The sequence below is a fragment of the Ischnura elegans genome, chromosome 9, assembly GCF_921293095.1.
Source record: "Ischnura elegans chromosome 9, ioIscEleg1.1, whole genome shotgun sequence".
In the NCBI taxonomy this organism is placed as follows: domain Eukaryota; kingdom Metazoa; phylum Arthropoda; class Insecta; order Odonata; family Coenagrionidae; genus Ischnura; species Ischnura elegans.
Window position 1 is genome coordinate 106956461 of NC_060254.1, and position 11700 is coordinate 106968160.

Genomic DNA, 11700 nt, shown 5'->3' on the forward strand with positions numbered 1-11700 from the left:
ATTGACAGTGAGGTGTTGCCTATACTTTGATATGTAGTCATGGGAAATTTTCAAGCTGAAGACTTTAGGTTTGGCAGCCCTTGAGGAAGCCATTCCAACTTAAAAATAGTTTATCCCCTATGATTAGATGAAATCTCAGCACATCCTTGTGCTTCAAGGTGGAAAGTACGTACACGCATAAGGTTTCAATAACACTAGGAAGTCAGATATCATAAACAAGGTGGTTCTTAAACAACAATTCACTGGCTACAATGACTGCCTAAGGTGGTTTTTGTTGCAAATTACGGGTATAGAATCGGTGAGGTTATGTTAGACTTGCGAAAACCTCTTACTATTCTAAATTTCCAAAAGAAATTCAAAATCAATTGTGTAAAATACCTCTCCACAAACAGAAAGTTTCACAGAACGTGATGCAAAAGAATCCCAGTCGATTTTTTTGTATTACAAATAAAGAGGTTGAAGTAAATGCTTGATTCCCATAATATCCACGCTCGCGCTCAACTTAGCACAATCAACTTTAGTCGCCTCGTTGCCACCACTGTTTGCTAATGTTTTTAATGACTCTAATGAGTTTTCCCTTCAATACAAAATTTGTTGATTTTTATCTTTAGCGATGTAAACAGATGCTCCCTATTGTGGTGGTCGTATGGCCGAATTAACAGCGTACGTCCACCCACGGAAGGGAGCCGAGCCAATACCTGCGAGGTCAGCCCAAAGACAAGGTAGGAAGTTGCGATCAAAGACTGTGACGAGGGAAGATTATCTCTCAAAAACTCAGTGAGTCGAACAATGGAAGAAGAAAATAATATTTTGAAAAAAACACTCAAGGAACAGCTGTCCACAGAGAAGCGAAGTGTCATTCACACCCGTTAGGCAGACAACTGCAAGGATTCTAAACAACTAGCTTTCACGTTTTGTCCATTAAAACGTTTTACTGTTAAATTGGCATCGATTTATTCTAAAAACCATAATTATACCCCTATGAAAAAATTGTATAAACCTGTTTCAAAATTTTATACAATCTTATACATTGCCATGGCAATTGTATAAATTGTATAAAATTTTGAAACAGGTTTATACAATTTTTTCATAGGGGTACCTACGACACAGGATGTGCATAACTTAATCGTGGCATGCATTTTCCAGTCTCAGCTATGAATTGACTCCAGCGCTATTTTCATATATTTTTACGTGATTTTAGTTCACTTAATTTGCTTATGTTTCAAAATTATGTATTTCATTTTCATCAAAATTGTAAGTTAAGACGAAAAGTTAATATTTTTTTAAAGCGATATATTAACCCTGGATATTTTAAATGCCACAAAAGAATTTTTCGCAAAATCATGTCTGCTGAAATAAGAGTGGCCGTAAAAGTATGAACAGAAATCCAAATATTTACTGCTCAATTTTCAAAATACGCGAGGATAGTCGATTGTTTGTATGTAAAACGGTGAAGCAAATAGAAGACTAAATTTTGTAAATGCTTAAGATGGCATGCATTTCGTTTTTAAGAGCAATTAGTGGAACAAACAGCGTCGACAACATTTTTGGTCCAACACTGAATGCACCGCAAGCATTGATTTCGACAATGAAATAATCAAACTTCCAATTGGAATCATCATTGTGTACAGCAAATTAATCTCGATTCTGTGATGAATTCTTGAAGATTGCAGTGGGTCCTCTATCTAATGACAGAGGCGAGATTTGTACCGTCATTTTTCCGAAGAAAAGGTCGGCGTCCTTATTCTCTCACGAGAGTTAATACTTGAGATGTTTTTCACCACGCTCATTACGCATTGCAGTTGGATGAAATATAAATGGCGAAGGAATTACGTAAAAGCCATTATCAATGTTGCAATTCAGCTATGAGTATGAAATGCGTGATCCAATGCTGAGAAACAACTAAAGCTGTTAAGAGATGGAAGTTAAAATCTTCTCAGGGAAGTGTGTTACTTCAGCTTAGTGAAAAAAGTATTCTTGTGTTGGAAACCAAGTGATGCATCAAATAAAACCGATCAATTATTACAGGGATGTCATTTAGATTTTCTGCATGATAAAGGCCAGAGGGAAAATTCATTCTTAAGCCTGAATCACACGATCATTTTTTTTGTCGCGAAAGTGATCACTATCGCGATCACTTTTCGTCCCGTCGCGAAAAGCGATCGCTCTAGTGATCATTTTTCTGAATCACACGGTCTTTCCCGCCGTCGCTTTTCGCATCCTTTCCGATATCAGAGCTCGTTGTCATGGGACCCGCATCACGAAAATATATAGCGTGTTTGTTTATCTATGTCGTTCCCACGATTGTCAAACGCTGCGCTGCAATCACACCATACGGTCATGCGTTCTGATTGGCTGATATGGGGCTTTAGGGACGGTTTTACCGACGGAAAAAAGCGACCGGGCGAGTGATGAAAAATAGCGATGGGAATCCTCATCGCGATCGCGAAAAACAATTGCCGGCGACGATCATTTTGCGAGTTATCACTCTAGTGATCGCGATAGTGACCACTTTCGTGGCGAAAAAAAGACCGTGTGATTCAGGCTTTAACCTTAAGAAAGAGGCAACATCGCAAAAGTTTTTAATTATGATTTGCCTCATCGGCAATTTTTTCAGCGGTGTCATTATCCACCTGAGTGAGTCATATCGTATTTGATCAAAGAAACGTATCCCACGAGAGGCGGGAGAAAACCTCAGGTTATTTGTAAAAGCAGCGGCCTCCCAGCCTCTCCTTACAATGAAATGATGATTGGGATGCATTCTCGTGTGCCCGATTTCACGGACAATTGACTCGGCAACCCACGGCCGCTGACTTAACGGAATGACCTCCAGTGCATGAATGAGAAGCAGTTGGAGGGAAAAATCCTCTAAGCGGGAAATGTTCAAGATAATCTCAGGAAACCTATGCCGAGTGGTAAATGGCATTCCAAAATGATTCTAAGAGGCTCCTCAAAAACTTTGCTGAAAGAAATAACAAGTAGGTAATTTCTTCTCGCAGATTAGATAAAAAAATAACTTTTCGAAGGTGATATTTTTCGATGTTAAATTGAAATCTTAGCTGCACAGCACTCAGACATTTCAATGGCTATATTTTCGAACCAAAAATTATTCCATAATTTCGATTTGATTGTGTTCCACTTTCATTCAACGTATATTATACAAATTCATTGTTTATTATTATGCAGAACGCATTACAATGGCCATGCATCAAGACTGCATGGGTGCATATTATCATAGGCGGATCTAGGAGGGGGTATTCTGGGGGGGGGGAGTACGTGCCCCCCCAGAACAAAATCCTGGATCCGCCCCTGTATATTATGATGGACATATGATGGTCACGTCCTCGTATACACATATAACAGCATTGGAAAATATCAAGTTTATGGTATGCCACTCAGTACTTCAACCCGAAGGTTATTTTGTATGGGAGAGGGCAGAGCTCACCCCAAACTAACCCAAGGGGTGAGAGAATGTGATACATGTAGGCCGGGGGAGTGATTTGCCTTCCTTGGACTCCATCACACCCCTTATTTGCTTTCGGAATTAAAATTTTGGAACATTTTCAGGAATTTGAACGCGAGACCGTTGATGCAAGGCGCTCGCTCTACTGGGCAAACGCGCTCCGCAATATCAGCCAATGGATACTCGACTATTTTCAAAAGTCTGAGAAAATACTATCGAAATCCAGTTTATTCGTACTGCAATCAGTTAACTCCCGTTAATAGAATATTTTTACCTCTTGAAATATTTGTAAGAACCACATGTACTTCCTCTCTCGAAAAACTCTCTCCTTGAAAGAAAAAGCACAAAAAGATCGACTAGAATTTTTTCGCATCACGATCCGTGACACTGAATAGTTTGAGGTTTTCGTAAATATAGCATAACATGAGATAGAGCTCAAAACCCTCTAACACTTAATTATCACGAAAACGGATTTGTAAAATATGAAGGACTTGACTTATGTGCGAAAACAAATTTCTGCAAGAGATTGCGATTGAGAAACCATCAAAACTTATGTATCGATTTTGTTCTTTTAAACGAATTCGTGGCAAAAGAAATTGCGATTTAAACAATTAGGCAGTGGCGCGATTGGACTCCAAATATCATTTCAGTTAAATAAAATTGCTTAGTATTTATTTCCGATTTCAATTAAATTTTCTTAAACCATGTTTATAGTCAACATAAATTATGACGATACCTTGCTAGGACCACGGAAGCGTGTATGAAAAGGACGAAAATTTTGTTTTACCATCGTTGGCCTACGGTATTCAATCAGCTAGGTAGTAAAGTCATGATATTACTAAGAATTGAGCTTATTTTAGCATCACTCACGATTACAAATATAAATCATCACGTAAGGGCATGGGTGGGATAAAAAGAAATGGCATTTCACCTCCATTCACTTAATAGGCATTCAGCATATATTTAGATAATAATGATGGATTTCTAGCAGTAATATTTGAAGGCTAGCTTTCTACAGACGTAGTCTTGGATTCCTTGCCAATTTCAACGTGAGGTGTGAAGTAAATCTATCAATTACTCTCTAAAATGAGCTCATGATTCAAAATTAACGAACTATGAAAGGATTGAAAGACTCGGAGACAAGAAGCAGCTCCCTGATTCATCAATTATTCTACGCAATAATCACCTGAATTTCTACCACTTAAAATCAAAAGGGAAGTAATACCTCTGATAATGATTAAAAATATTATTACCACCGAGGTGGTGAATGCCTGTTTCATTATATCCTGCTTGGAATGCAATAATCAAGAGTAAATACGGGAAAGCGGGCGCCACAGTTGACGGTGCAGTAAGGAAAAACATGGAGTAAGTATATATTTACTCTATGGTAAAAACCAAGACAGCAGCTGAAATCCTCAAAATCGGTATTATGATGGGCATTATGAATTGTTAGCAAATGATATTTCTGAGATTAAATTTTATTAAAATCTTGATACTGCCCCTTGATTGCCAGTTTATTGAAATTGATGGAAAATCAATTAAAAGCGAGATAAAGAACATAAAGACACATTTTATGATCGGAATAGGCCAGCTGAACTCACACAGAATATACAGTGAGTGAACAAAGTATTCGAACAGCTCTTGTTTCTATTTCTGATAAAATTTCCTTTTTCCCTGTGTTGCGCTTGTATTTCTCGAATGAAGTGACTATCAGTGTGCTCAATATGCTCTCTTCATTCATACATACACTAAAAGTACAAAAACAAAATATAAACTTTCGAAATTTAAAACAATGTCCCTGCTAGTCAGCTATCGTGGACGTCCGCTTCCAGGCTTGTTTAGAACGGTCTTGGTTTTCCCCAATCGATTTACTACGTCGTGCACAGTTGACTTAGGACGTCCGATAAGTCCAGCTATTTGATTCTGTGATTTGCACTGATTACGGAGCCTAATCATGAACTTTCGCTCAGCTTCAGTCGTATCAGTTGCCTTTAGTCCCGTTTCTGTCAACAATAGGGTAGTTTCCTTCATCAAAGAAAACGAAAGGCATTGATTGCGATTCGTTACCCACCATTACTGTATTCATAATATACAAATTATTTGGTTTTAGAAATACCGGTTTAGACGAATGGCAATGGTCAATTTGAACCGCATTTGAAAAAGGCCAGATTGGCGCCCATGCGATTCCACTCCACGTGACGTCATAGGGACCTAGTTTCTATACGAGTAGATAGGAGTTTTAGATCGTCTAAGATTACCAATGCATGCATGAGGCACAGGGCTCAGGGAAACATCTCTTAATAATCACCTATTAAAACTGCCCATGCTCGGTAACTTTCCTTCTTTTGATAAGGTATTAATAATCCTTATTTAAGCCAAGCGCTATCTGCTAGCAGGGTACTCTGCTACCTGCTATCAACCTGCATCGTATCAGCGCTCAAAGCCTCGCCCCAAGGTCACCTCACACGGCGACAGTGGGAACCAGAATGACGTCACACGGGGTTTTCCCAGCATTCATACTTGGCCGTTGCGTTTTCGCGCGCCTCTAAAATTTTCACTTTTCATTTAATCGCGAAAAATAGATATCATCATTCGAAAATCTAAAAGCATGAAGTGCGCACTCCAGGAGTAATAATCTTTCGATTTAGGCAATAAAAAATAATAGGAAACCACCCTATTCAGTTCGCAGCTGAGTTAAAGCTGTAAATCGCCTCGCCACAACCTAGAGGAGGCGTGTCCACAGCTGGGCAGAAATGACACTGGCACTCTCCAAGAAACGCGCGTTAATCGCCGTGTGCCCGAATACTTTTTAATCGCTCAAGTTTTGTGTATTCGTACATTGGACTCAATATCTAGCAAAGTATTCGCAGTTTTGCGTTGCCTAGTGTGTAAACCCTTGTCGTAGCAGTCAATGATAACACTAGAATCATGTTGATTCGAAAGAACAGGTGCAACTGAGTCTAAATAGCTGAAGTGGACGGAAGCAAGAGCTGTCCGAATACTTTTTGCACTCATTGTACCACCGGACTATGCCAATCAGGACTTCCACACCCAATTCTATTGTTATCTCATTCAGAAACCGAGTATGCTATTTGTATGGAGTAATTCATATGGGCGCAGAGGGTATAGGAAACAACGTCGTATGATTTGTTTAAGTCTCGTGCCAATAAACAATGGAGCAGACTCCTCTATTTTAATACTAAATAATAACGCATCACAATCATTTGCAAGTATCACGTACCAAACTTCTATCTGCATTCTCAGAAAATAACTATACAGCAACTCATTCACTTACACGCAGTTTGCATGATACCTTTCGGTTGCTATTTTTTTTAACCGGTGACGTGCGGTCTGAGAGACCGCTGCGTTTCTAAAACTATGAATATTTTCAAAATTGCTATTTCAAAATATCTATAATCCTTGGGAGCGTCTTAATTTTGTTATTAAGGACATAGCACTCTTAAAATTTAACGTTCTTATTATTTATATCTGAAAATTTGCAACTGAATTTGAGGAGCGGTCTGTGAGACCTCACGTGACTATATTGGAAAAACCAATAAACGTAATGCTGTTGGAAATAATTCAAAAAGTTGTTAAAAACAATTGCTAGTGATTCTTAAAGAATGATAATAATAATTGATAATTTGTAAGGAAGCATTTTCAGTTTCATAACGTGGATAATTAAGTGCTAAATTAAAAAAAGTATCATAATAAAAATAATAACTCAAGTGTTTTTGATATCAGTTTTTTGATCCTCTTTCAAGTAACAACTTTTACTGAAAAATTGGGTTCGTATTTGGAAAGCATGATATTAAATGTAAGTTTTCTAATAGTTGATAAGTCAATGAAACGTTAAACTAAGCAATAAAAATGACTTTGCATCGTTTTACGAATTTTTGTTTTATTGCGGTCTCCCAGACCGCACGTCACTGGTAGTGTAACAAGAATTGCACGTCACTGGTTAAGGGTTAAAAGGAATTTTCAGTTGAAAGGAAGCCCTTATCGGAGAAAAAATCCCTGCCTATCGCCTTTGCTCTGCTCACTCTGGGAGAAAGACCTACGAGGAGGATCCGGTCTCGCAAGTCCAACCGCTTTAGTCAGTCGACCTTGAAGAAGAAAGAAAAGAAGCAAAGCGAATTGGTGAATACCACGAAGGAACGTGGAGTTGGATTTCTGAAACCTATTTATTGAGCTGGGCAATTCTGCTTCGGACATGTTCATCCCTCCAGCACCATGCAATTAAATTATTTTATCAAGTAAAAATAGATGATAAGAATGATGAATCGCCAATACAGCCAAAGCATCGTCCCAAAAGATCAGACAACTGACAATGAGTGGAAGAGTTGTGCCTTGCCCCGGAGGCATGGAGATTCTAAACAAATCATAAAGCTTTGAGATTATAGTCATGAAGGAGAAGAAATGGATAGTAAAGAGGAGAATGCAAGATGCTGTAAGAGGTAATTAATCACCAAAATAATAGGCGAAACGTGTGTCACAGCACCTAAACCTATAATTTGACAAAAATAAGCCAAGTTTTTGCTTAAAAATATAATATAAGTTCACATGAGTTTTCGCCAAAGGGTAATACTGGAGACGCCGACACTTAATGAGATAGTGTGGGCAGTAATTCTATTATTAATTGATGCGAAGGAGGATCAATGGAGAAGGCATGCATCACACAGGAACGTGCACTTTTCAATGCGAACCGAGAGGGTTGAAGGCGCACAACGCCCTCTAGACAATGCGAACGCGCCTTTCGTTTGTTTTCGCCACTCGACCCGTGCCACGCCCACTTTCAATGCGCCCGAGGAAGGGCTGATTGGGTGAGATTGGCCAATGAGACACGCCCCCACGTCGAACCCGGGTATAACCCACACCAAGGTGGGCAGTGAGAAGGCACAGCCAACCCACAGTCACACTGTGCTTCTACGCCGAAAACTGTTTATTCTTAGATAATGATAGAAACGCAATTGGACTATTCCTAGGAGACACATTAAGTTGAAATCATTGTCTCGGTGGCTCATCCTTAAAATTCATAATTACTATAATATGAGTCAAAGGGAGGTATATTTAGTCAATAATTTTCAATTACATATTTTAAACCATGGCAATGCACTTTGCGTGAAAAAGAAAAAAAAAAGAAATTAGCATTATTGAAATGCTAATTAATAAGCGAAAAAGTGACCCCATTGCGACCAATAGCCCTGAGAACTATGGTAAAACATCCTAAGCATTTGAATAGGCTTAAGTGTTTTATCCTTGCACAATGTGTCTTGCCTCGGAATATTTGCTTCATTATAAAAAGATGCAGACCCAGTAAACAGGTCGATTTGCCCACCCATTGCTATTTAACCTTTAAAAAAACAGAATGCATCCTTCATCTTCACAAAAAGCACTTTAATTGAGAAAACGGACTTATCAGAAGGGAAAAATACTATAAAATTGAAAGACATTGAAAGCCAATGAATCATTTCACTGAGAGTTTATGTGGGCCCAAACGGTCTGCTTCCATTGCTTCAAGATCAAGAAATGAGAACAAATTTTGTGCAATAGTCAGCTATCAGTGCACGCCGTTTAGAAGAGTCTTCAATATCTGTGGTACATTATGGAATAAGCTTTCATTCCAGAGTTAATTTGGAAAGATAAATCGTTGTGCGTCATCAAAACAATGGAATAGATTTTTAAAAATTAATAAAAGCCTTGAATCCTAGGAAAAATACAGCCAGCCCAAGCTTAAAATTAATTTAATAACATGTCTCACTGACAGAGCCAAACAGTGGTTAAAATAAAATATATCGACCATGTATACGTGTTAGGCAGAATAGGAGACAGTTCTTTTGAAAGCCTCCAGAAGAATAGGTGGGAATGAAATGAACGACATGGTGATGTGATGAAGAAAACACAAGAAAACATCATGAAACACAAGTGGAAGTGAAAAAGGGCAAAGGAAGCCCTCGGAAGAGAGGTGTGGAGCGGATGGTGACGGAATTCTCATGCTGGTAAACATGAACAGATCAGCTGATTGGAGAATGGAGTGGGTAGCTGCGACACACACACATCACGGGACTGTTTACTCTCAATAATGACGACTTCTGTCCTATTACTCTGCACCAATAGCAACGAATAGGGAGGTAGCAATTACACACATCACTTATAAGGCTTCCTCAGCAATAAACCTAATCGCTTGTAGCAAGACGAATATCCCGTGGCACACTTACTTTTCGCTAACTCACCGCAAATATTTATTGGGATGGGAGCACAGGAGATTGGACCCAACAAAAATATTGAATTCATCTCAATAAATCAATCAAGGAATTCAAAGGGAGGGTTCTCTCTCACCAGACTCAGCCGCAGGCATGCGAACCTGACACACTCAGGGTATGGGGGGGTGGGGGGGTGAGCAAGTATTCCCGATCTACCTCGTGGATTTAATTCGGAGATGTCCGACAGGATCCGAACTCGGGACTATCCGATCAGCAGCCAAGCGCTCTACTCATTAAGCTCCCACAGATAAGAGCGTGAGAAGCCCAAAAACCTTCAATTTTCCACAGAAGTCGCAGTACATTGGTATCTCACACGTTCTCTCCCCATAGGGTGTTTACCTTTTATTTTTTTAATGCCTAAATCGAAAAATTATTATTCCTGGAGTAAGGATTTCATGCTTTAAGATTTTTAAATTACGATATCTACTTTTCGCGATTAAATAAAAGGTGAAAATTTTCAAGCACGCGAAAACGCGACGGCTAAGTATGAATGCTGGGAAAAGCCCGTGTGACGTCGTTGTGATTCCCGCTGCCGCCAACTTAGGTGACCTTGGGGCGAGGCTTTAAGCGCTGATACGACGCAGGATGCTAGAAGGTAGCAGAGTACCCTGCTAGCAGGTAGCACTTAGCTTAAATAAGGATTATTTGTTCCCTATTAAACGAAGGAAACTTTCCGAGCTTAGGCATTTTTAATGTGTGATTATTAAGAGATGTTTCCCTGAGCTCTGTGCCTCTTGCATCCATTGTTAATCTCAGACGATGTAAAACTCATATCTACTCGTATAGAAACTAGGTCCCTGTGACGTCACGTGGAGTGGAATCGCATCTGGCCTTTTTGAAATGAGGATAAAACTGGCCATTGCCAATCGTCTAAACAGGGAATTATAAAACCAAATAATTCATATATTATGAATACATTAATGGTGGTTAAGGAATCGCAATCAATGCCTTTCGTTTTCTTTGAGGAAGGAAGAAAAATATCAGGTTTATCAGCACTTGCAGTGATTTTTGCTATAACGTTTTTTTGCGCCTATAAAATACACTCCCTTTTTAAAATTGAAATTCATCCATTTTTTTATCGCATTTAGTGCTCTTGAGCAGCTTCTAAGTGTGAAACAATCAACCTGATTTTTTCACCACTTTGATTCCACTTGACATTTTTTAAGAGGCTGAGATCGGAAATCTGAGAATGTTAATGCGGAATTATCAGGCTTTAAGGATGGACCGAGAGCAATAATAAATATCCTCATCATGCCGCTTTCTTCATAGCTCACATTTGCAAAAATACCACTCCGTGCCCTGCAAGCAGCACTTCCTCATTCCTACTCCTGACAATGACAATTGACGAACGCACGGATTTATGAAAGCTCTCGGAAAATACTCATGCCAGAATAATAACCACAATACAACTAATTAATGTCGTATTTTGTCACCACGAATTTCCTCAAAGCCTTATACATTTATTCTCCATTTAGGGCTCACGTCCTTTTGCAGCCACTTTATATAATGGCATTCAGAAGGCGCTAGACACGTCCATTTGTAAGACTAACGTGAGTGAGGATCTTCGTGTAGGACTGATATCCTAGCGCGCAGACTTTCGCTCCGCTGTCTCTTGAATTGTGTTTTCCAGCGCCCGCACCGGAATATCCAGCTCCAGTTGGTGGGAATCTCGTCTGAGGGGACGTCTACCGCTTCCGTGGGTCGCACGGCTCTTTTGTAAAACACTTCCGTCTCTAATGGGCACACCAAGATGCACCGCGGTGGAACACTTGAGTTACAAGGAAGTCATACGTAATCGGGAGACACAATAGCAGCGATCATATTAAGGGGCCATACCGCAACACTCCAACTGTGTAATTTTTTAACGCAATACTTGCTTTCAGCTTACGCTAATGGCTCCAAATCATCAGGTTCTATACATTAGACCCTTGTAATAATTAACTCTAAATAGAATTAGCAAATTTTACTCAGGGT